Source organism: Parasteatoda tepidariorum, chromosome X1 (genome assembly GCF_043381705.1).
Source record: "Parasteatoda tepidariorum isolate YZ-2023 chromosome X1, CAS_Ptep_4.0, whole genome shotgun sequence".
Lineage (NCBI taxonomy): Eukaryota > Metazoa > Arthropoda > Arachnida > Araneae > Theridiidae > Parasteatoda > Parasteatoda tepidariorum.
This window is the reverse complement of record NC_092214.1, coordinates 42,810,532-42,838,317: the sequence shown is the minus strand read 5'-3', so window position 1 is coordinate 42,838,317 and position 27,786 is coordinate 42,810,532. Positions and strand designations below refer to the sequence as shown.

General features: G+C 28.7%; 1 long non-coding RNA gene across 1 annotated transcript; it reads left to right on the top strand.

The window, feature by feature from the left end:
• Nucleotides 1-155: 155 nt before the first annotated feature.
• Nucleotides 156-27,786, top strand: LOC107445713 (uncharacterized). The gene is made up of 2 exons (XR_011638205.1): nt 156-359; nt 27,009-27,786. It is a non-coding gene; the product is annotated as an uncharacterized lncRNA (long non-coding RNA).

Here is a 27,786-nt window from a genome sequence, read left to right as displayed (position 1 = left end):
TAAATCTGAAATGAAAGTACTCTTTACAAAGTGGAACTTCATTTATCTTGTTGTTGTGAATCCCAAAAGCGGGAAAATTTGGCGTAAGTTTTGGCGACAAGAGTTCCGGAGAGAGTGACAACAACGATGAAAATCAAGTAATAGAGAAATTGATCGTCACAAAATATTTTTTTGCTCTTCTCTGTGGCGCGAAACTGAGAGACTCTTGAATTTTCACTGAAGCAAAGCGCGTTGATGTATTGAAAGGTAATGAATTGGTGATAGAATATGGGATGTTCGTGTTTAATGGAAAATAAAAGTGAATTACTTAATCTGTTTGATAAAGTTGGATTATAATGTTTTACTGACCATTATTACCGGTAAGTAAATGAAATGATGTTTTATTTTATTTTTCTTTACTATACCGTGATAGTTTTTATCAATATAAATTAATGAGTTTTAAAAAATTATTTATTTAAAAAACATTGGAACATAAAATTAATTATGTTATGAAATGTAGTATCATTAATTTTTTATTTTAAATAGTTAATTATTTAATTATTTTTAGAATCATCTCAGAGCAAATTTTTGTGTTTTTATAATTTGATATATCCATTGAAATTTCCCTCATTTTTAAAAAAATATAATATTTTCGGCAATTTGAAAAGCGTAATATATTTTTTATGAACTTTTTTTTAGCTTCAATATTCTTTATATTATATATATCGCCTAAAAAAATTCATTACAAAAAAGTACAAGACTTGAACGGATTTTTTTTTCATGTTCATTAGGTAAAAATAATCACTTATCATCAAAAAGATTAATCACAACTGTTTATTTACATAACCTATTAAACGCAAGTTCTTTTTTACACATTGTAAAAATTCCGGATCAAATTACGGTAAAAAGTACCGGCTCTTAGGTGCCCAGTATTTTTTACCGTAAAATCCATTTTTACCAGAAAATGTTACACAATAAAAAATTCTGATATATCGTAATTTTTACAGCAATAATTACGGTAAAATCATTCTAAAAAATAATAGTATAAAAATTAAGGCATAATATTTTACAGTAAAAATGGATTTTACGGTAAAATGTTTTTCACAGATGATGCACTCGAAGTGCCGGTACTTAATGCAGTAATTAGATCCGGAAATTTTTACAGTGCAGGGTTATGTAATTTTATTTTATTCAGAGGTTTCCGAACTAGTTATGCCCTGGGGGTCACGACTTCCTCATAAAAGCTCCATAAAGCTTTAATTCTTATTGCATATTCAACACTTTAAGGAAACGGATGATATTTATAGAGAGTAGCACTGATTGGAAAAGTTCAGAAACCACTGCTTTAACTGAATACAGAACACTGATACCGAAATTATTCCTGAAGAATATTCATTTTAAGTACACAATACACTCTTCCATGTCGAAAAAATTAAATTCAGATCTACCTTTTTAACTTTGTGTTTTTTTTTCTTGGAAAACACGGTGGAAACTTTAAAGTTTATTTATCTAAAAAAATTTTGTGGAAATCAACTTCTTTAAAATCCTTTTAAAAATTTCAAAAGTCATACAAAAGTCATTTTCAAAAATACGAAAAATCTTTTAAAAAGTATGGATTTTGTTTTTATATGTTTTCCAAGAAAACTCACATTTAAGGTCCTCTGATCATATTTTATTAAAATTTAATTTCTGTAGATTTCACCAAAATGTTTAAAAAGATATATAAATGAATGTTTTTTGCAGCTAAACTGAGAAAAAAAGAACGGTCAAAACTACCAGAATACGGTAGTATTAACCGTGTTTCTGGCTCTATGAGAACGCCAAAAAGGCTGATAATTTTTACCGAAGTGCTTTAGTGATGATTTCGTTAAAACAAAATATGGTTTTATAATATGCGATAAAGTTTGGCAAATATGGTGAAATTTGGGAATTTAATCATGATACCTTAGAGCAAGGCATAATACCATTTGTGCATTTTATTTACTTTTCAGTTTTTTATTTTTTACTGAATGTGTGGTGGTAATGCGAGTTATAATTTCGGAAACCAGAATTTTTGGAAAACCTTTGCCATATGAATAGAAAATATACCAAATGAATGGTTTAAATACCGTATATTATGGTTTTATTAACCAAAATTAAGTTCTTGTTTTTTTTAAAAATAAATGAAAAACAGAAATGCCATTACCACAGAGTAGGGTAATTTTACCAGATTTTTTTCTTCGTGTTCTATTCAAAATTTCGGAGTGCCTTGTGTATAATTTGGTACAAATTTGTAGAACCTCAGTAAAGTGTTTAGTTGAATCTTTATTATAGATATATTATATCCATATCATCTTAAAAATGAGAATTGCCCGATATTATGGCGTGCTAAAGAGAAGTAGGGTTTAATTTAACTCATTATTAAGTTAACGAATTTGCACGATATCATGGAACTTATTTATTTGTGAGAATGTTTTTAAAGTTTAAGTTAACGATAAAGTTAAATAAAGTTAAATAAAGTTAAAGTTAAGTTACTATAAAGTTAAGTCACGATAAAGTTAAGATAAGACTTTCCTTAAATATGAGGTTTATTAGACCAGTTCCTTCAAACACTAATACTAAGAATTCGATTTCTTAATATTTTTCATGGAAATTTTCTTCGTCAAGAATGTCATGTCTTGCTTTATGTAGATTTATAACGACTTCATTTGATGACTCATTCCTTTGCGGGTCGTAAATTATTATTTAATCGAGAAAAAAACAAAAACGAAGTCTCAGTCGGACAAATTACAGTTAAGGCTACATGGAGAAAAAATTTCTGGTAAAATTATAGTACTGTATGATAATTACATATCTGGTAAAAGAAAACTCCTAATTTTGGTTAATAAAACCAAAATGTACGATATTGAAACCATTCATTTAATTCATTCTGATAATTTTTCTGTTCACGTGGAAACAGCTTACAGGAAGGAATTATAAATCTTATAACCCCACGTTTAGTAACAAATACAAAACTGAAAAGTAAATTTAACCGAAACGATGTTTTTCTGCCATGCTCTTAGGTATCATGATAAAGTAACCACATTTACCAAATTTTATCACAAATTATAAAATCATATTTCATTGTTAATTTTACCAAAATCATTATCCAAGTGCCTCGGTAAAATATACCGTGCTTTCTGGTCTTCCCATAGAGCCACAACACGATAAATTTGACCATATTCTGGCATTTTTTGGCAAATGCTTTTTTTTCCCCCAGGGCCGAAAAGTTCTAAAATTTGATCAACATTATATTTCCCTTCTGTATTCAAACTGTTCTGTTTCAGTACATAAAACACAAAAGAATCTTTCACGGATTACTAAGCACGAGTATATGCTTTTAAGGGAAATGTTTCACCTTTTTCACTGCTCATGCATATTAGAATAAATTAATTGTTTAAATAATATATCGACTATTTCGATATTATTTTTCATTTGTTTTGAAAAATATTGTCAGTAAACAGTAATCATCAGTTTTTTACTGAAAATTAAACGAAGAAAAGTACAATTAGTAACTATTATATTCGCTAAGAGATAAATGGAAAGAATAAGAAAGTACTAATATTTGCTACAACTTAATTTCGGAATCTGTTCATATTTACTACTAAAATTTATATAAAACTTAATAATAATTCATTTTTGATTGATGAAAAAGTTTCTTCCGAATCAAAAATGTGCTTATAGAGGCGTAAATTACGCAAAATTAAAAACCTAGTTTACATATTGAGAGGAAGGGAGCCTTCACTAGCGGAAAAACATATTTGATATAATTTAGAAAGTCAATTGCAAATTTAATTTGGTAGGAGCCAAAACGAAATAATTTGCCAAGGTTCATCTCCTTTAGAAGTAAATAAGGAAAAAAAAGTTAACCTTATATTTTAAGCAAAAGAGCTTGCAATAAGTTTAATTGTTTAGTTTTTTAATCTTAATATTTTTAAAATTTTAATCAGTTTTTAATTTTATACACAGTTTGTATAATTTAAAAATCTCTCTTTGACCCTTTCATGTATACGAACATTTTCATTAGCAACTGTGACCTGAAACAGAGCATTTCTAAGTTAAAAGATGTGCAGTAAGAGTTCGCTAAAAGGACAATACACAATAATCAATGAAATTGCCTTTATAGATAGCTTGTCTTTATAAGCAAATACACATATTTAATTTTAAAATAGTAGAATAAATAACTAAAAAAACAGTAAGTACAATAGCTTATGACGCTATTGGAAGCGCTAAATGTTGAATTCAATAGTAAACTGTCAAGTGGTCAAAAAGCGGAAAAAAGAGGGTATGGTAGATATTTGATCAATAAAAATGCGTAATGTTGTGAAGCGCGCGGAATGTTTTTCAAAAACATTTCAAAAGTTTCCTTTTGGGAGGAGGAAGATAATTTAACTCATGATCACCCACCAGGAATTAAGTTAAATGATATATGTTTTGCACTTTTCTACATTAATACCAGAAAAAAAATAAAAATGCCTATCATTTAACCCTTTTCCGCATAGTATTTCTAACTTATACGGCATAAATATATCATATATAATATATTTATATAATAAATATGTTATATATAATATATAACGAGTTATTTTTAATTCGCTATAAACATACAAACTTTGTATTTTTAATGCTAGCATTTTGATGGGGACTTGAAAAATTGTCAATTTTTCTTCCTCTGTAGCTCTATAGACTGTTGCACGTCAACCCAAACCAAAATTTTTGATGGTTTTCCATTGATGGACCAACATAATCTTGATGGCAGCCATCAATAATTCCATCATGAAGCATTATATTTTTGATTGTGACCAACACAAGTAACCATAACCTCAATGTAGGAATTCGGGCTGATTTATGATGGTCCATCATAGGAATAGCAACTTGTTTTGATGGTTTGTTCCTGTTGAACCATCGGAAATTTCCTCATAGTTTCTTAGAAATCAAATGTCGGAACGATTATGAGCCACCATTACTCCATTGTAGGAATTCTGACTGATTTGCGATAGGCCAACATAAAAAAAAGCTAAATTGTTTTGATGGTATATTCCTGCAGAACCAACAATAATTATTATTAAGCCATCGTGGAAATGCATTGTTGCACCATTATGAGCCATCATGAATTTCCCTCATAGTATATTAGAAATCAAATGTTAGAATGATCATGAGACCCCATCTCTACAATGTAGAAATTCGGACTGAAATATGATGATCCAACATAAAAATTAAAAAAAATTGTTTTGATGGTTTATTCCTGAGAATCAACAATTCCCCTTGAACCATCATGGAAATGTATAGTTGGAACCATCATGGATTGTTGGTCCATAAGAGTCAAACTTCTCTTGATGGTTAACCATCATAGTATTTTCCATCGTGGAATGAGGGAAGTTTGGTGGCATATCAAAACCCATGAACACATAATGGAAAATGCTGGATGATGGTGATCATAAAATGATGTTGGACCATCATGAATCACACTGAAACCAACATAAACCATCAAAGTTTTTTGATGGGATCATCAAGAATTTTGACTTTGGGAAGACTGTCTCCAAAAGTTTCTTCCATCGGGAATTATCCACTACCATAGTTCTCCGTAGTTTTTAAAAACGCAGGACGTTTCGAAACAAATAGTTTAACAAGCTAAAGGCACTTATGAGAAATCTTTTAAAAAACGTGCCTTATATGAAATACTTAACTAATAAGATAACGGGAGATACCCAGCTGAGCAGGAAGATATAACAGTTAACAATCCTTATTTACCAAAAAATAAACATGTCAATTTCAAAGTTGTAGTTATACATTGATAAAAAAAAAGTATGCTCAGAACTACCAGAATGTGGTAAAATTTACAATAGTTCTGGTTCTATGGGAACGCCAAAAAGTTCAGTACATTTTATCAATGCGCTTTAGTAATGATTTTGGTAAAATTAACAATAAAAAATTGATAAAAATGCTTAAGTAACAAATTGGTAAAAAAAATTATAATTTGCGATAAAATTTGGTAAATGTGGTAAAATATGGTAATTTTTATCATGATACGTTACAGCATGGCATAAAAACCATTTATATTATTAAATTTACTTTTCAATTTTGTATTTTTTAAGACTTGCATGGAAATAGGAACTATAATTTTGTAAACCAGAATTTCTGGTAAAATTGTTACAACAGAAACGGAAAAATTACCAAATGAATGATTTAAATACTGTATATTTTGGTTTGTTTAACCAGAATTATGGCTTTTTCCCCCCAGAAATGTCAATATACTACAGTAATTTTACCAGAATTATTTTCTCAGCGTAGAATAGCATATTTATTTATTATTTAACTCTGAAAAGTTTTCATAAAATCTGCTTCTCTTACATTGATAGCAAAAAATTGATGTTATTGTATAATGACGACATTATTGAGTATCGATAATAATTATGTTTAAATATTTTCTTCAGAATATTTGATTTATTTTAAGTTATTTACGGAAAGTATTTCAATTCTTTTCTGAGGAATATTTTTCACGACAACACGTGTTCGAAATCACTGTTTATGTTTCTAAAAATAAGTAAATTTCATTCACTTTCATAAAACAACATCTATCAATTCTGACAATATTAATCGATCGTTCGAAAGCAACAAGAAGCGTGAAACATATGTCATCCCTTTTCTTTCTCACCTAAAATTCATATGATATATTATGTTTTAATGAAGTTCAAAAAATATTTTTTCCAAAATAAATAACTTAGATGTAATTTGCTGTTATACATAATGAAAATCGATGAATATTATTCAATTTATTTAAAGTTAACTCTACAGTAATTAAAGAATTCGGCTGATTAATTAGAAAATTTATGATTTTAAGAAATAATTGTTAAACAACAATGCATTTTTTAGAGCAAGCTAATCTTACTTTGAGTTTATAAAGCTATACATAAGTTTAATTCTTTTATTTTACATGCAAGTTACACTGGAGAATAAAATATTTTTTGTTTCCCATTGCATGAGATTTTTTAACAGATTTTAAACACTTTCGTATAGCTGCTTATATTCAATCGCTCCAAGCTACAGTTTTATTAAATGACATTTTCAGTTTATGTTTTGTCGAAATGTACAAGTTTAACTCTTTCATCGCGATGGACGAGATAACTCGTCTTCCAGAAATATTCGCTGTGCTCGATTGTTGTATTAGTGAATACGGTTATTGATTGCTATTGATTTGTATTTTTTAAAAATAAAATTAGTAAGTTTTAAAGGAATTTGCGTTTTGTTTCAATTTTAGTGCTGCGGGGAAACTCTAAGCCCAGATGGTGGAACAAAGACGTGTCATTGCCGCAATGAAAGTGTTAAAAACAATATATAAAACAGAAAGCTGCATAAATGTTGCTACAAACTTCTAAGGAAGTTAGGAAACATCATCAGGAATAAAATTGCATAGGAACCCATGCCCGGAAATGTCGTAACACGCCACTCTGGGTGCTTCCGTATTATAAACAGTTTCTTCATGTGCTTCTGAATAGGTAATAATAGGTAAGTGCCCCTAGCCGCGCACGGCGACATTACTGGCCTTTATTTCTTATGCAATATTCATTCTGAAGATGTGCTTTAACTCCCATAGAAGTTTATCGCAACATTTATGAGCGCACCGGTTGCAAAACTTGATTTTTTGACAAACGTCATTAAAAAATCTGTAGCTTCATGAGCAAAACTAATTTCGGATTTGAACTCTCCACACCCAAACCAGATCAAGTATTTGTATGAATGCAGCAAAAGATTTGTTCCCCTGTGATAAATTTCTCTCTAAGAGGAGATGAGTATGAGTTAACTTTTAAATTCTATATGACTTAACAAAATACGGTCTTCTATTCTAGATTAAAATTTAAAAAAAAAAGAAAAAGAATAAATTCAAAAAAGTTTTACTTATTTTTTTAGTAGAGCTTTTTTTCGTTTTTGACTGAGTTAATTTTAATTGCAATATTTAATTCAATTTTTAAATTAAACTCTATTTAGGGAATAAACTTTGTTTACTTGAATTACTTGCATGCTGTGTGATAAACGTAAAAATACTTATTTATATAAAGGTGTATATTTCACGATAGGGAATAATGCTTAAATGTGGTTTCAAGCTATTACATTTCTACTTGTTTTCCTTTGCTTAAATATGGTGCAAATTTAGTTAAATGTAGTGGTAAGTTAACATAAATTGATATTGAAGTCATATCACTATTGAAAATCAAACTTAAATGGTTATGAAATTCCCGTAAGCACTATTACCACTTTACCATATATTAGTTAAATTGCTATAATATATTGTTCATATAGCATGAACATAAGCTAGCAATTAAAAAAAAGTCTTGCATGCCTAGATCAATGAATAAAACTACCCTCATAGTCATAACCATAATAAAGAAAAACTGATTCACTAAAATCTAGGAGATGTATTACAATATCAAACTGTAGAAACGAAAAGAAAAACTACTTTTTTTTTCTTACTGAAAAATTAACATTAGGACAATTTTGTATTAGTTTATCTGACTTACCAAATTGTATCTCATATTAAGAAACCATATTTTATTGCTAAATTTGCCCAAATCATAACCAAAATGATTTGGTAAGAAATACCGAACTTTTTGGTGCTCCAATAGAGCTATAAACATGGTAAATTTTACCATATTCTGGTAATTTTGACCATACTTTTTCTCAGTGATATTCTAGATAACCGTTTTTAGAGAAACTTAAGTTGAAGTCTAAAAGTATGATTCGTTGTGTCAAGTTTTTACACATATTTTACGCTGATATAAGTAAAAAAATATCGTTAATTTTAAAGGCATTTTCTCAAAGCAATGTTAATGCAGTACATGTTTAATTAGCATTTGTTTAATTTCGTTTGAAATTCTTAAGGAATTAAATTGAAATTTTTTTTTAAAGTTTGTATTTATCAATTAGAAAAACTATAAAGCAATTATAAGAATCCTGCTTGTAATGGCAAGCAAATTAAAGAAACTATTGTTTCTGCAAGTAAGAGAAAACACCATTTAATTTTTACACGGAGGAAAAAATTCTGGTAAAATTACCGTACTGTATAGTAAAGACAATTCCGGTAAAAAAAAACACACCCACAATTCTTATAATAAACGGTAATTAGAAAAATCATTTGGTAATTTTTCTAGTTCTATGGTAACAGTTTACCGGAAATTCTAATTTTCAAAATTAAAGTTCTTATTAACTCAAATTTAACAACGAATAGAAAACTGAAAAGTATATTTAACCGAATAAATGGTTTTATGCTATGATCTAATATATCATGATAAAATTACCTAATTTTACCACATTTACCAAATTTTAACACAAATTTTAAAATAATATTTTATTGTTAATCATACAAAAATCATTACCAAAGCACCTCGGTAAAAATGACTGGGCTTTCTGGAGATGACATAGAACTAGAAACATGGTAAATTTTACCATATTCTAGCATTTTTGACCATACTTTTTTTTTCAGAATACAAAACTTTCTTGCATACTCGTGTCAATGCAAAAAGCTCTGCATCTTTCTTATTTTAATAAGTTTCAATTCATACTTTCAGAAAAATGGCCATCGTGTTAAATTATGCTTAAATATGAGACCAGTTTTTAAAATTTCACTGTGGTTTTCCCAATTATAAAATAAGTATAGGACTGTTAAAAAATAGAAAAAAAATTCAAAAGAAAGGGTCGAACTGGCTTTAAAACCAAATGTCTCACTCTACTCTCATAATAAATTGATAACATTTACATGAATTAAAGCGAGCATATTTGAGCATGTATTAATATAACGAAGATAGATAATTACGTACAAGTCCACAAACAAAACACAAATAATATGTACTAATTTAATTTTATGTTGGTCACGATTAACTAACGATCATAGGGGCAATGAAAACTGCATTTTACATTTCTCGTGCTAAATATATTTATAAATTGTGAATAAAAGTAAATTATTTAAAAAAAATCGCTATAGCGAAAAACTAAGGCAACAAATGCAACAGTAAAATACTAGCAAAAGTGAATTATTCGTAAAATATAAAACCAATCACATTAAAAATATTTAATGACATACAGATCATCTCCAAGTTAATAAATTAATTTGGAAATTAGAGCTTTCTTAACATAACATACAAGGCAGTCAAAAGCTTGTATTTCATTTTTATGTATACTTTATTAATAGAAATTGAATCAACAGATGGATCAATATGTGAAACTCGTGCGATGTTGCTATCGTTTAATGACCACACTTTGGTAACAAAATATATCGTGCAAGCAATAAAAAGGTAAATTGAAAATCATATTTAGGTACCCATGGTAACTTTGATTTTTATTGAAAATATTAATAATTGTCTCTGTGAGTGAGTTTCGACTCGAATTACTAGATTCGTAAACTCATACTTATTTCAATGAGAAATTTAAAAGTTTGGCAGCATTTATCGATTACGCATTTCTTGCAAAAATAACATCCGTTACAACCATTAGCAGTAGGCTAGACACTTTATTGGTTCAAAAACTATGGAAACTAAAGAAAAAAAACGAAATTTTAGATGACTTTTTTGACTAACTAAATGACTGAATAAGGTTTGCTAGAAGGCTCAAATACTTAGTTTTGTTTTAAGATATTTTTTATAAAGACCTTTTATTTTTTTCTATCAAATATTTTTAGAATCAATAACCATTGTTTAAATCTATTAATTTTACTATAGAACTTTTATACTTTATTTCTGTATCCTGTATTTGATAATTTCCTTCCAGAAAATTTTTTTGTACTGTTAATATATTTTATTTTAAACAATTACCCACATTAAATTCCATTTTATATTTATAAAATATATGCTATCATCTTTTTTTTTAAACTTAACATACCTAAATGTAAACTGATGTTCATCTCTTACTTAACCCAACCCATACTTTTTTTATAATTATTTTTAAAAATATTTCCCCATATTTAACCATTTTTATCATGGTATATTAAAAAAGCATTTTGTACAACAATAGCATTTCAATAGAGTCCGTACAAGCTTTGTAATTCGGAATTTTTACAAAAATTTACTTTTAATAAAAAAGCAATGTAATTTCTGTATTTTGATTCAAATTTTCCAATTGTTTATTCATCTATATTTACATTGTTTCTAAATAATTTATGCAAAAGAGTTTCACAGCAGTTTCAGACATCGTAGCTTTCAGAAAGAAAGAAAATATTTCTTGTTTTCTCTCATAGATGTGATAAAATGATTTATAAAGTTATTGTAACTAATGAATTCGTGAACTGAATATTAAAAGATAAAACATGAATTCAACAATTTTTATTCAGTAATTATTAATTTTAATAGAGTTTATTCATCTATCTCGATATTGTTTCTGAATAATTTATGCTGAAGAGTTTCACAATGACATCCGACATCATAGCTTTAATAAAGAAAAAAAAAATATTTCTTGCTTGCTCTTATAGTTGTGGTAAAATAATTTATAAAGTTATAAGCAATGAACTCGTAAATCCAGTGCTAAAAGATAAAACTTGTATTCAACAATTTTAATTTAGTAATTGTTAATTTTAACGGAGTTTGTTCATCTATCTCTATATTGTTTCTGAATAATTTATTCTGGAGAGTTTCACAATAATATTCAGTATCATAGCTTTCATAAAGAAAAATTATTTATAGTTTGCTTCTATAGTTGTGGTCAAATAATTTATGAAGTTATCGTAAGCGATGAACTCATGAAGCGAGTACTAAGAAATAAAACATGAATCCAACATTTTTAAATCATAAAAAAAATTTAAAATTCCATTGTAGAACAAACTATAATAAATCCTTTTATGAAAGTGTTTTTCATTAACTATTTCATTAAAGTCATACCAAAAAAAATTCCTTTCTGCTCTTCATATTACTACAAAATTAAGTTAGATCCTATTATAAATTGATAGTATATATGATTAAAACTAAAGTTATAGGCAAGAAAGTGAGATTTCTTCAAAGATAATAGGCTTAATGATAAAAACCGTAGTCTATGTATTTCATACTTTTAAGATAAGGTAATTGGAACATAAGCAATGCTCAAATAAGAGCAAAACGGATCAAAATTATGGTTTATGAGGCTGTTGATCAGCATTTTGAAGCAACAACTCTCACTCCCCTAAAGACATAGGCCTTAATGCTAAAAGATTGCCGATATGCAATTGCTCTTCACACAACATCCTACATCCCATAGATATTTGACAGAGTTCCTGTGACCCTGCCAACAAACAGACTGAACATCGATACCTCTTCAAAAATACCACTTATGGGATTTAAGAATATCGTATCTCAATAGAACTATATGGTCCGGTGTGTAGAAAAAGAAGATATTGAACAACTGATATGCCATTTAAAAGAAAAACACCTTTTGAGGAGAAAAATTTTATAAATTCGCATTAATAAATTTTAAATTACCATAGTTTTTTACTTTCAAGGCATTTTATATGATCAATTTGTGTGAATTGTAAAACCACTTTTATTAAACTCAAATTTTTTGGTTCCTATTTTAATTATTTAAATAAGGTTTAATTTGTTTAAGCAAGTGTTAGCAATATTTGGCTAATACTTGTTTAAACGTTTCTCCTATTGACCCATTATTGCCCAAATTCCTTTATTTGATACAAACATAATACATATGACATGCATACAAGCTATCAGGGATTATTTTTGGGATATTAAATTTTATTTGGCAAAAATATTTTTTTAATATTCTTTCTTTTAATATTTATCAATAGTAGTACGTATAAAATGTTTGATCACCAAAGTGCAGCTTTTTTAAATTTCGAACAATTTTTCTCTGCATAGAGAAGAAAAAATTATAATTTATTTAAATATTAATTAATCTACATTCAACTTTTATTTTTTCAGCTTTCAATGGTAGAGTGAGTTATAATGAAATAGCAACATAACAAAAACAAACAATTGAACAACGAAGAACCAAAAACAAAACATGTAAAACACATAAGAGAAGCATTCTACTTATGTTAATTAAAGTATTTGTGCGAATACTTTTCTTCTAAGAATCTAAAAAAATTTTTTTTTACTTCTTTTATTTTTTTATTTCTGCAGCTTGCATTGCTTTTGAAAATTTTACAAATTCTCCAGCTTGATGAATTGAAAAAGCGATAAAAGGGGGAATTAAGTAAGAAAAATTCTTAATGAATATTTTCTATTGGTTTTTAATTTTTTTACAGACCAGTACTCCTTGTTTTATAATAGTATTCAACGGTACACCATAGCTATTCTGCGTATTTTTGCTCTTATTATTACGATTCGTGAAATCAAATATTACTTGATGCGAAATGCATTGCAAAAAAAGAAGCATACATCAAAAGCAACAAAAATCTAAAGCAGTAAAAATCTAAAGCAGTAAAAATCTAAAAGTAGCAAAAATCTAAAGCTAACTCTACGAACTCCTCGTCAAGGTTATTTACCTATTTTTCATTATCATTTTCAATGAGTTTGAATGACTCCGTTTACCGTAAGAAATATTGAAAAAAAAAAAAACGAATGAAAAGAAAGGGTATAAGTAATAGTATTCAACCGTACACCATAGCTATTCTACATATTTTTGCTCTTATTACGATTCGTGAAATCAAATATTACTTGATGCGAAATGCATCGCAAAAAAGAGGCATACATCCAAAGCAACAAAAATCTAAAGCAGTAAAAATCTAAAAGTAGCAGAAATCTAAAGCTAACTCTGCGAACTCCTCGTCAAGGTTATTTTCCAGTTTTTTATTATCATTTTCAATGAGTTTGAATGACTCCGTTTACCTTAAGAAATATTAAAAAAAAAAAATTAAAAGAAAGGGTATAAGTAATAGTACCTATTCAACCGTACACCATAGCTATTCTACATATTTTTGCTCTTATTATTACGATTCGTAATATCAAATATTATTTGATGCGAAATGCATCGCAAAAAAGAAGCATACATCCAAAGCAACAAAAATCTGAAGCGGTAAAAATCTAAAAGTAGCAAAAATCTAAAGCTAACTCTAAGAACTCTTCGTCAAGGTTATTTCCCTATTTTTCATTATCATTTTCAATGAGTTTGAATGACTCCGTTAACAGTAAGAAATATTGAAAAAAAAAACGAATAAAAAGAAAGGGTCGATAAAATCGGTTTTGGGACCTGCGTGTACTTCTATGTTTTTATTCCTTTTTTGTTGTTGATATTATTGTAAGAAACTTGCTCCATCGTTCAACTAAAGCGATGTATCTACAAGTTGCATCGAAAAATGTCAGCATCGCGTGCTCTATTCTTTTTTATAGGGTTGCCAGAAATAAATACAGTATCACACAGATTGTTGGTCCTTAGTTTGTAAGCATATCAGTCAAAAGAAACGAAGTACTTTTTTGTTAGTTGTCAACTCCATTTTCAGTCACTGAATGAAATAAGCGGTTTTGATCGATCATATTATTTGCTAATCTGCGAACTTTTCTCTTGGCTCTGAAGAGAAAATAAAATTATTTTGTAAGTGATTTTATCACGGTTAAACATTTATTTTTTCTAGTATTGATTTGCACTGGTTGTTGCTGAGATAATGCTGACCACAAAGACTGCTCTGTAATATCTCTAATTGATGAAAAGGGTAATTTAGAATGGATCGGAAAAATAACGAAAATTGCATAATTGAAAAACATTAACGCTTAAAAGTTGTGCACGTGCTTCATATTTAATAGACGTCTTGAGAGTTTTCAATTTTGTAAAAAAAGAAGAAAAACATTACGACGTTTAAAAAAACCACTAAATTTTTAAAATTTGTCAGATGAACATAAATTACCGCTAAAGTAAGAATTTTCTCTAAAAATTCGAATTTATTACTCTTCTAAAATTTCAGGCTTCGATTCGTCATTTTGAATTATTGTTATTTTTAAATTGCATTAGATTTAAACATTAGTTAGAAATCTTTTGAATTTGTTCTCTAGCTAACAAATGGCAAAACTCTTGAATATGTGTATAGTCTGAGGTTCCATCGTATATGAGTTCAAATTAAGATTCCTCAATTGTTTCATCATTCAAAAAATTCCAAAGATAGTTTCTATTATACTTAACGTTGAAGGAGATGATGCCGAAAACGTGGCAAGCGCACTTATTACTCGGTTATAGAGTAATCAAACTATGTTCTTCCGCTTAAAAAAAGTTGATTTATCGTAATTTTGAATTGCAGTTATTTTTGAACTGCATGAGATGTAAACATTTATCAAAGATCTTTTGAATTTGTTCTTTAGTTAAAACCAGTAAAAATTCTTGAATGAATGTACAGACTGAAGTTTCGTCCCGATATGAGATTCCTCAAATGTTTCATCATACAAAAATTATTAAGATAGTTTCCAATATACTTGACGTTGAAGGAGATGATGCGAAAAACGTGGCAAAGGTACTTATTGCTTGGCTACAGAGTAATCGAAATTTGTTTGTCGATTTAAAAAAAGTTGACTTATCATATTTTTTAATTGCAGTTATTTTTAACCTGCATGAGATTTAAACGTTAGTCAAAAATCTTTTGACTTTGTTCTCAAGCTAAAAAAATGTCAAATCTCTTGAATGTATATATAAACTGAAGTTTCCTCAATATGAGGTCAATATGAGATCATACAAAAAATTCTAAAGACAGTTTCCATCATATCTGACATTGAAGGAGATGATGTGATAAACGTGGCAAAGATACTTATTGCTTGGATATAGAATAATCGAAATATATTGTTCCGTTAAAAAAAGTAGACTTATCATAAAAAAAGCGAAAAAATTATTATCCTATTAGTTATATTTTGTTAGTTTAGTGGTCTTATAAAAACCAGAGCAGTATCGCTGGAGAAATTCGATTAAAAAATGCACTTACGTGTCATAAAGCAGGCATTAATAAATATGAAACACATTAAGGTCAATCTTACTAAAAAAAGCTTTTTCTTTTAAATACCCCTTTTATACACTCATTCCTTCAATTGCGTTTAGGTTAGTGTGAGAGCCAATATGTCAGGGAATTTTTAAAATGCTATCAAATAATTTCACTTATTTCATTAAATATTATTCTATAAAAAAATAAATTGTATTCTCAACGAAAAATTGTAATTTAAAATGCATGAACAAAATTACCAGAATATGGTTAACTTATGAACCATGGACATGGAAAAACATGGCTGTGAAAACAGAACCATGCTTTTGGCTCCAAAGGAACACCAGAAAGCTCGTAATTTTTACTGAAGTGCTATGGTTGTGATTTTGGTAAAATTAACAATAAAATATGGTTTTATAATATGTGATAAAATTTTGTGAATGTAGTAAAATTTGATAATTTTATCATGATATCTTAGACCATAGTATAAAAACCATCTATTTGTAAAAATATGCTTTTCATATATTTAATTTTACTAAATGCGTAGTAATATGAACGATTATTTTAAAAACCAGAATTTTCGGTTCACAGTTACCCTATGAACAGAAAAATTACTAAATGAATTATTTAAATACCGCATATTTTGGCTTTATTTACCAGAATTTTTTTTGAAGTCAAAAATATCATAGCCATACAGTATGGTAATTTTTCCAAGCATTTTTTCTCCTTGTAGATCAGTCTTAAAACATTATTTCAATAAATGATAATTATATCAAATATCACAACTTATGGAAAATTAACCCTTTTCATGCCGTGCTTAAAATTTTTTTCAAAAAAATGTATACACTTATCAACCTCCAATTTTCTAAAATAAACGATTCATTAGTAATGTATTAATAAACACTTATGTAAATATATTAATATCAATTTATGGTTTCTTTCGTGGGTTATAAATTAATAAAAAGTAGCATTTAAATATTTTTCTACGATGGAGTTTTTTTTAAAAACAAATGAAAAACATACCAATTTAAAAATCGAAAGACTAAAAATATTCTGTGAATTATGTCTAAAATTAGTGATTAGGGGGTTTTATTACAAAACAAAGTTGGGAAATAATTGTCTCTTTAAAACTTGCATAAAGTTTAGTGTTCTTTTACTTGCAGCATACAGAAAATGATGATTCCCAATATTGAAAAAATTAAATTACCTTTCAAGTTCCTCAATTCAACGTTTCTTCATATTTCACTTACATTGTTAGAAATTTCTCGGAAAAAATGGTTAAATAACAATTTATTTAATTATTATCTTACCATATTCAAACAAAACAGTCAAATAATCATAAATAAGATGATAATCAAGCTGCTAACTGTGAGAAAGACCGTTTATTAACTGCTTTCACCAAATACGGTTTAACAACTAGAATTTTATCTGACTAAGTAAGCTCACCTAATGAAGCCACTTAATTCCTTGAAACTGCGAACGTATTATAGCCGAGAGGGTTAATCTGTCAGTTTCATGATCGACAGAACTGGAGATCATGTTCCTGAGTTGAGACCGCAATCTTTCCTCCATTCCCTTTAACACATGAAGAGTTTCCAGTGTCTTGCACTCCCCAATTTGTCTCTTCCATTTTCCCATCCCATTACCCAACGAAAAGCCTAGTTCTCAAGTCCAGTTAAATTTCTTTTTTATAGTTTTGAAACTATGCTAGTTCTAAATGGGCAAAAAAGAAAAAAAGAAAGAAAAACGCATAGTTTATATTTATGGTTTTATATCTATACTAGTTGTAAACGGTTTCTAAACCGTAAAGGTCAAAAATGTTCTTTACCTTAAACTTTAAGGTCAGCAAAAGTTATACGGTAGATGGACAAACTGCTGCTGGTTATTATACTGTAAATTTAGAATGGAAATTCCAACAGTGTATTTTTATTTTCACATGGAGTTTCAGTTTTCTAATGAGATATTAAACTAAGAGCAAATAGTAAAAAGCCATTTTCTAACATTATCATTTTCGCTAAAATCTTGTTATACCTAAGTCGTTCTTCTGCAAAAGCAATTACAACTATTATATGACACTAGAACAATTCGAAATATTTTATTTTTTTTTGCAGCAAAAAAAAGTATTCCGTCCTGTATAAAAGACGTTACCAACACAACCAAGGATAAACTAAGAAAAGAAAAAGACATTTTTAGACTCTAAGTCAAGTAAAAAGAATTCCAGAAACTCGGTCAAGAATATGTGCACTGTTTTGGTATTCTGCGTGTGAAAACCAGCTGTTTTTTTCTTTTTCTTTCTTTAAATTCTTTTAGAGTACTTGTCCTTGAATACTACTAGGAAAAGTATTATTGATCTTAGACCGAAGATTATTCTTTTGTTATTTTTGATTAGATTAATGTGACAACAATCATTGAGAAAAATAAATTCTTTTTTAATAATTGTTGCAAGCCTATCCACTGCTATGATATTTTAAAAAGACATTAAACAATTTTGAAACAGATCAAAAATAAATAATGGTGGTAATAACCCTTATTTTATGCTAAACTTTTACGCCTTTTAATTCGATTTAAAACTTCTTTTGTAAAAAAAAATTTTTTTTTTTTTAAAATCTATCGAATAAAACTTTTTTGTTTAAAAATGATACAACCAACCTATTAGAATTTATTTCGCCCACTTTTTAAAATTTTTAGCAAAAATTGTTCTTTTTTCTGCTTAAAACGTGACATAGGGTGGAATTTATCATATAGAAATTTATTTCACTCAATTTATAACTTTTTGTGCAAAACTGTCTGGCAAATCAAACTTTTTTTTGTTAAAAAAGTGGTTTATGGTGCAAATGATCTTACAGAATTCCTTTCATGCCTTTTTCACAGTTCAAGCTAAAAACGCCAATTTTTTTGCTTAGAACATGATAACGGATGCGATTGATCCTATAGAAATTCATTTTACACATTTTCACTCTATTTAACTTATTCCAAAAATGCCAATCAAATAAAACTTTTTTGCTTAAAATTAGACTTTGCTTAACAATTGGCCATAAAGGAAATTATTAAAGGCAAAATAAGTGCTCTGATCATAAGTTTGAATTCAGTAATTAGTTTTCTTTGTAATTTAAAAAAAAATTTAAACTTTAATTTGCCTTAAAACTAAGATAACCTGGTTGTTAATGACGAAAGATTAATTATGATATGGGATATGTGAATACATTTAATGAAAAAGTTTCTATTTAAAGATATTAAATCCAATTACATAAAATCATATCCACTTACATAAAATCAGGTACGCGGGAAGAAAATAATATAGGTTTTATAAAACAGAAAGTTTAGCCACCTACATATACTTTGTCACAGATAACACTGACTGCAGCCTAGGCCACTATATTGCTAAGCTATAGTTAAGCTGTAAAAGGAAAAATCTCAAATGGCCACTTTACCTGCCCTTTATCTTTTCTTTAATTTATTTTTATTGTTACACATACACATGCAGGCTTGTATGTTCATTTTCATAGACGGCTTATATACCCTTGTCAAGCTGAAAATCAGACAGCGACACTTAGAAAAGGAAATCACAAAGTTGCGCGTCCAGGGTATATATATATATATATATATATATATATATATAGAATAAAAAAATATAAAAGAATTAATTGTAANTATATGACAGCACGCATTAAACAAACGAATAATATCTAAACTTTTAAATTTTCAAGTTCTTTTTTTTATGTCCAGTAAAAAAGAGTTATGTTTATTAGTTTAATTAATTAAATTCTAAAAATAATTAGTAATCAATATATATTTTAGATAATGCAGTTATGTAACACACAAATTTAAATTTTGGTATTTAGACATTTAGACATTTTTGCATTGAGTTTTAAATTATTATAAACTTTTTGATATTTAAAATTGAATAAACAGTTTAAGTTAGTTTTTTTTAAATAATTTTTCATTTGATTTTATGACATCTCATTTTGAAATACAAAATATTATTGATGAATTGCGAGTTCACTTATATTTTTATTAACTCATTGTACTTCGTCACAGTCTAGTAAGTATAGCTTGAACTCATATCAGGAAAATAAGTGAATGGTTAATATTCATTTAATTATTTATTTATTCATTTCTTAAACATAGTTTTTCCTTCATTTAGAAACTATCTTCTTAGAAGATTACCATAACTACTATTTACGTGACTTGCAGTTAATAGTTATAATCAGCTTACCAGAAAATTAAAGTACAATTTTAGTTTCGTTGGAGTTAAAAATAGTGTTTTGGGAAGTACGTCATTTCAAAAGCTCATTTTATTTTATGGCTTGTCATAAATCGGAGTTGAACGAAGTTTACGTAATGCTGGTTTCATTAATATGCAATTCTTAAATGCAATAATTTTTTATCTAATCATTTTATAAATTTGTTATCATAATATTTTCATCAGTAACAGTCGAACAGTTAGCAATGAAGAGTCAAAAATTTTGGAACATTTAAAGCAATGATAATATTCAAATTTTCTTCGACCATATTATGGAGCTAAGTTAAGTCATAATTTAGAACTTCTTAAACTTAGTTGCACGATACTATGACTCAATTTAAACGGATACATAGTTCAATTTCACACTTTTTCATGGTTATAGCAAATTTGTCCGCTACCCTATTCTAATTTAAAGTATCGATATTATGGTTAAACATTTCTAGGAGTGTAACATAAGGTTTTGTAAATGTACACTGAGAAAAAAAAACATGGTCAAAACTGCCAGAATATGGTAAAATTTTTATGTTTCTGGCTATATGGGAACACCAAAAATCTCGGTAATTTTCACCGAAGAGCTTTGATAATGGTTTTAGCAAATAAAATAGGGTTTCATAATATGTGATAAAATTTGTTAATTTGAGTAAAATTTGGTAATTTTGTCATGATACTTAAGAGCATAGCATAAAAACCATTTATTCGGTTAAATTTACTTTTCCTAGATGTGTGGTAATAAAAATAATAATTTTGAAAATCAGAATTTTCGGTAAACCTGTTACCGTAAGAACGAAAAAATTATGAAATGAAGGGTTTAAATACCGTATATTTTGATTTTATTAACAGATTTAAATTTTTCTTCTTCTTTTTTTACCAGAAAGGGCATTACAATACAGTACGGTAATTTTACCAGAATTTTTTTCTCCTTTATAAAGCAATAAAAATGATTATTATCATAAAGTCGAATGAATTTAATAATCAGGAATAAGGAATAAGGGAATACTGTCGTAGTATAACTTTACTAAGCTTGTAAAATAAATCATTTAGAAAAATTCCGCGAGGTCATATTTGTGGACTCTCATATTCTAGTTATTAGCGTTTATCAACATGAAATTGACTTACATATCCCCATGTTACATCTTTTCATGTTTTCATCTGCCTGAATTTCAGTTCTTATATGTTTGTTTAAATTGATTCCATATAATGGTGGTCGAAATCATTATAAATCAGATTTATTAAATCAAAAATAAAATTGCAAAAGATACAATTTTTTTACCATTTTACTCTTACCGTTGTGAGCATAAAGATGTGTTTTTGGAACTCTATGTTAGAATTTTCGTGGATTCTAATTGCATTACAATGGACAACAGCACTCGGCTATCATGTCAATGATTTAATGAAATGTGAAATTATTCATGGAATGGGTTGGCCAGCCAGATCGCCAGACCTAAGCAATCTAGAATAGTAGTTCCCAATGAGAGGTTACAGGGGAAATGAGGTCATCTGTTTACACTTAATATGTACTGTAGACCCCTTTGTATCATCAGAAAATAATGAATTAAGGTTATTCTTTCCTGATTGGTTTAGGTTATACTCCCTGATGAGAAGTTAAATTTAGTCCGAAACCCATTTAGTTTGTCTGTTGAAAAAGGTTTCGATGATATGCAAGAGAATATATTTCATATTTAATTGAATTCATATTATATTCATATTCCTATTGTATTCATATTCCTATTATATTCATTTCATATATGAATATATTTCATAGATTGAAATTAATTCCTGGGGGGGGGGAGAAAGAAAAAAGATATTTGAAGAAAAAGCAGTCACAGTACTTTGGTCTTTAAGGTGCACGGCTTATTCATAGAAGTTTCGTTGTCACAGTCGTTTAAGGCATCGCTCACACCGAACTGTAGGTATAGAGTTCGATCCTGGTGGCCGACAAAGCAACCGGCAAGTATGCGTAGCAGGGAGCACGTTACATCTGTCGTGACTCTGAAAGTCCTCTCTTTGGCTGTGGCGTGAAATTTTGGAGAGAGGGTTACCATCTCAGGCGCTGTCCACGTCTTCTGAACAGAGTCAAAATTACATGTTATTCCTACAATGGCCATTAAAAGATAGAGTCCTAGAATTAGGTCTAAAGTGCTGGGCCATAACCTCTCATTGGTTGGGTGATGATGATGAAGTCACCCAACCAACCATACGTTGCTGAAAGAATTATTAGCACATTGTTTTCATTTGAGTCGATTAATCTTTGTAAATCAGGATTCTCAATAACGCTACAAATAAAAATAACAAAATAGACAAAAAAGTTGAAAGTGAGTGCGTATTTTTTTTTTTTTCATGCGCTACTTTGTGTACCTAAGAATTATCGAAGAAAAAACAATCTTAGATCTATTATTAAACATACAGTGAAAAATAATACACTGACTTTCTAGGGTAAGACAATTTTTATTCCAATAATTGAAAACTGAAACATTACTAATTTATTTTGCTTAAATAATTATTTTGAAAACGAAACAAAAAAAAACTATGAAAACATTGGTATATTAAAAATTTCTAAGCTTTCGTAGTTTAATTTTTAAAACATGATAAGAAATCATCACAATCTCATTAAATTCAGTATATATGTTACTGTGAAACACCGAAATCGGTAACTGTCGTCATTCACCAGTGAATGTCAACAATCATATAGTCACCTTGGTAAATGTCAGAAATATATGCTAGTTCTTATCTGATATTTATTCGATATTTTAATATCCGATTAAGATATATTAGGAAATACTTCAGCGTTAAGAATACCATCCAGGTATGGGGATAATTACCGGTATTCTCTACCCTAATGTTCTTTTAAGATTAAAAATCTTTGCTCGGTATTCTCTACACTGATATTCAAAAAAAAAAATTAAGTGCCACTGCCCGGTATACATTTACAAAGCATTCCCCAAACTAATGTTTTTCCGAATATATCCTAATCAGATATTAAAATATCGAATAAATATTTATTAAAATATCAATGAATAAATTAATATCAAATCGGACATAACAACTTTTTCGGGCTTTCACTAAAGTGACTATATGGTTATTGATTTTCTCCAGATTTCCGTCTTTCATGTTGATGTAGAAATGTTTTCGGTTTTTGAAGGGGGGTAACGAGCGTCTAGAAATAATGCAAGAGGGTTAAATGGGTCATAATAGATTAAGAATCACTGATTTAAGTACGATTTTTAAATTGAATTCAAATGAATTATCTAAACACTTAAATAAATCATTTGTCATTTTAACTTTAATTTTGTGTAGTGGTGTAAACAATATTTTTTTACGTCATTGAGGCAGAAACGCGTGCTACATTTTCGACGCGAAATGCTACAATTTCATGAGTGCCAGACCTTGTTTTTTTACGTGTACATCAACAAACTACAGGAGTGTAATGAAAAACGATCACTGGTTATTAAATTATTCGATATTTCCTAAATAAAAATACTCATTTTTATATTCAATAATAGTGCCCCTTTTGTTCTATTCGCTCGAATTTACGATTGGTAACGATGAGTATTATTTTACGTAACACCCTCTTACACATAATGGGTCAGTGGCCTTATCTTTCCAACGTTTCCGTGATTAAGATCACGCAATTTTCGCGTAAAAACAGCCCGCGAATTCCCTTTTACTACCCCTTGAAACACTGCTCACTTCGTTCACACCAAAGTATAACGAATGCTTTGGATGCTTGAAAACCAACGAGTATCAATTTAAATTCTGATAACGACGCACAAAGAAAATCGATATCTTAGGTATATTTGCTAACTTATAAAGGTTAGCGAACTCTAAGAAATTCTTCAAGTGTTTTATTTGTTTTTACCAAATATTGTTTAGTAACATAAATTGATTGTAAATTGTTTTGAACTAATATAATTATTTTAATACTGTAGTAATAAATTACTTAAAAATATCACCATGGGAGAAAAATTAAAATTTTGAGTCTTAAGAAAATCTTTTTCAAAGATCTTATCTCCATTTTGTTTTGTTGTTTCAAGCCAAAATTTTCTCATTGGCATGTGTTTTTTCCAACATAACAGCTTACGTCTTATTTAAATCCGTAATTTTTTCGGGACTCTAATGTTTTCATGCATTTTTACTCACGCTATTTGTTTATAGTCTCCAATAGCAAACATTCAATTTAAGAAAGAATTAATCTTAAATTAATATTTTAATTCGCTTTAGAAATGAAGACAATTCATAAAAAACAAGAAAAATAAACCTCCAAAAATGCAATAATATACGGAAAATATGCAATAACAATTGAAAGAATTACTTACTGTTTTTCTTTACCACAGAAAATTATGCTTCAAACTTTATATTCTTAAACTTTTCTTTCGAATTTATTCTATTGATAACCGCTTCCCGCACCTAACAATATGATTTTCAGACAAAGTTAGGCCATCAATTTTTAGATCTATTAACTCATGATAATATCACGCGAATCACAAACACATTTGATATGTTGCGAAGAAATCTTCACTTGATGTAATGAATCGGGGATGTGATGTCACAGGATTACTCGATTGTAAAGAAAGATTTTTTTTTTTTTTTAATGCTCCTCAATTCTAACGTACTTAATGTCTTCGACACCCTTAAACCTTGATCGTTTAGCAAATTTATCAGTTTAAAAAACAAAGAGTCTGTAAGAGATGGATAAATAATTGATCTTCGCAACTCCGAAACCCAATAATAAAAGGTTTGAAGACGATGAAGTCATTAACCTTTTGATGCAGATGGAACACATGTGTTCCTTTTATATATTATTTCTGAAGCTCTAATTACAAGTAAAAATACATTTTGATATTTTAAATTATGAAAAAACAGTCTAATTACTAAACTAAATTGTTAGATTATCGGAATTAAATTTGTGCTAAAATATAAAATACGAAATAAGTAGTTTGAATTGTTTTTTTTTTCATTCACATTCAAAGATTTATCAATTTCGTATATTAAAGAAAATTTCAATGATAAATAAATGTTTTTGTTAGATATAAATAACTGCAAATGAATGTACATTTGAAAAATTATTGTTTGGAAGTGAGCAGTGTTTGAAAGATTTTGCCTTTAACGCAGAAAAAGGACAACAGCCTTTCATTTTATAACCATAAATTATTAAAATGCTAAATATAATGTTTTTCACGTATCTTGAATTAATTTAATATGAAATAATGAAAAAAGTATGAAAATTGTGTATAAAATTCTTAGTCAAAAGGTTAAATAAAAAAAACCTAATATCAAAGTTAAAGAACATTCCAAACGAGGGCTTTAAAAATTGTTTCTAAAACTTCCAAGTACAGAATAGTACATTGTGGCAGATGAAGACTACTTCTAAGCATATTAAATTGGTTGGAAATTAAAGATAGATAGGAAAATCGAAGTAATTATATCGGTCTTAGAAATTAATAGTCGCACCTAGTACATTTGCTGCGTTTTACCTTTTTGATATTGCATTCTTCTTAAACCTTAGTTAGATACGTGAAGAATTCTTTCTTCCCCAGCGCCATTCAATTACAAAAATTTCATGGACATTAACTTCAACATTTAATTAAGTGTTGGGTCTCGATATAATTGTTTGATAGAAAAAATATTTAATGCATTAAACATAATTTCTACCAAAGTAATAGCAGAACAACTTTCAATCAAAAAATTCGATTTTTTACAACTAATATTTTTGATCTTCATGCTTCCAAATGCCTTCATAAGCAATGGTAAATAGTAAAGAGCAAACATTTACCATACCTAAAATATAATCATTTGGTGAAAATTTTTTGTAAGTTTTTTTATGGTCAAAAGCGAGCATGGATTTTTTAAAATGCGTGTATCTTATTTCAGGAAAATAATTCATTAATAGTTCGCCGAAAAAGAAATCTTACGATGAACTTAAGCGAAATTTTAAGTAGAATAATCAGATTTAAATAATTTTAACCCAATTTATATTAGCAAAGAAGTCATTAGAACTGATTACAAGATATTGTTCAGAAAATAATGCTTTTAAAATTTCTGGTCCAGACACATGAGAACGTCAATGGAATAAGCGCTGCATATAATGCCACTTTTATACATTTCAAGCTATATTTTTAGGAGGGAATAAGTTTTAGATGTTGATCGTAGTCGTCGATCGATGTAAAAACCTTCAATATTTCGAACTTGTCGCAGATTTCTTTTAACACTATTTCAACTAGGTGGTGTCAAGAAATACTTTTCAAATTTTAATAAATTATTTCATCTCAACTATTTTTTGACTTTTCGTACAATAGTTACTAAATTAAACCAGTAATTACATTCTCCATCAGCTCATACAGAATGTAAAAATGTGCATATCTTATAGCAACCTATTTCAATCATGTGGTCTTTTAACACCATAAAGAATTTCTTAACTGGTGTCCAGATATTTTTTTGTCGAAATAGGTATACAAAAAAACTCAGTATTACGTTATGATAGAAGATGCACACGAAGTTACATATATAGTAAGGGAAGATTAAAATAACATCCGCTGCAGACAAAAGTGATATCTCCCGAGTATTCTATGATTAGTTCAAGATTAAAGTTTTGTCTGTGTAGGGACCGAGGGTGTGCGGTATTGGTCCTCGTTAAACTGTTCTACAGTAAAGTGCTCGACTTCGCGTGCAAGTCGTCGGACTACTGAAGCGGGTGTGCCATCCCCTCAGCAGAGGATCGAATTGTGATGGCATGTCTTCGGATCATCCTCCGGGAAGTTTCCCAGGCAGTCGCCAATAGCACAATGCGCAGCTCCAGTGCGACGTAAATGAACTACAACAACGTTCCCAAACTTTTTTCCCTTCAAAATTAGTACAAATACGTTTGTATGTTATAGAGCTATATTAACTAATAACATTTGTAAATTTTAGGTAAGATCTGATGAGCGAACAGAGAGAACAATGGGCCTGGTATGCATCGTCCACTATTTGCCTCATTGGTGGTATGCTTCTGGGTACTGTAGGTGTCACAATGATAGTTATTGGTTTGCACACAACAGACAAACTAGAAGACAGAGTTTGGGAAGTCTCCTTGCTCATAGTTGGGTCAGCTTTCTTCATCATTCTACTTGGAGCTGTGGGATGCGCTTATTCGAGGAGCCGCGACATCATACGAAACAGAGAACAAAGTATTATTAAATGCATAGCATTTCACACCAGCATGGCCGAACTTCCGGAAGGCACAAGTGTGCCACCTTGTTGTTCTAACTCAGAAGCTGTGAAAATATGGACCACGATCAATCCTCATTCAAGAATGGCCTGGAATTCAGATATACCAGGCTCTTTGGAAGATGAAAAAGATAGCGACAAACCAACAAGTGCTTGAGGCTCAAAACAAGCGATTCATACTATGTTGTATTGCATTGTACAAATTGTAATTTATATTAACTGATTAAATGGGAAAGACGCTTTCATTTGCAAAGAAAAGTGACAATCAGAAACATGCCTTTCTCTATAAAAGTTTTGAATTTTAAATGTTTTCATACTTTCAAAATCGCTTTTACTACCTTCATGGAATGTTCTTAAGCGTATTGCTCCAAACATCATATTTTATTATTCAATCATTATTTGCAAAGGTTTGTTTCATACAAATTATGTGCTACGAAGCATTTTAATTTTCTTCTGAATAAAGAATTAAACTACTAGCAAA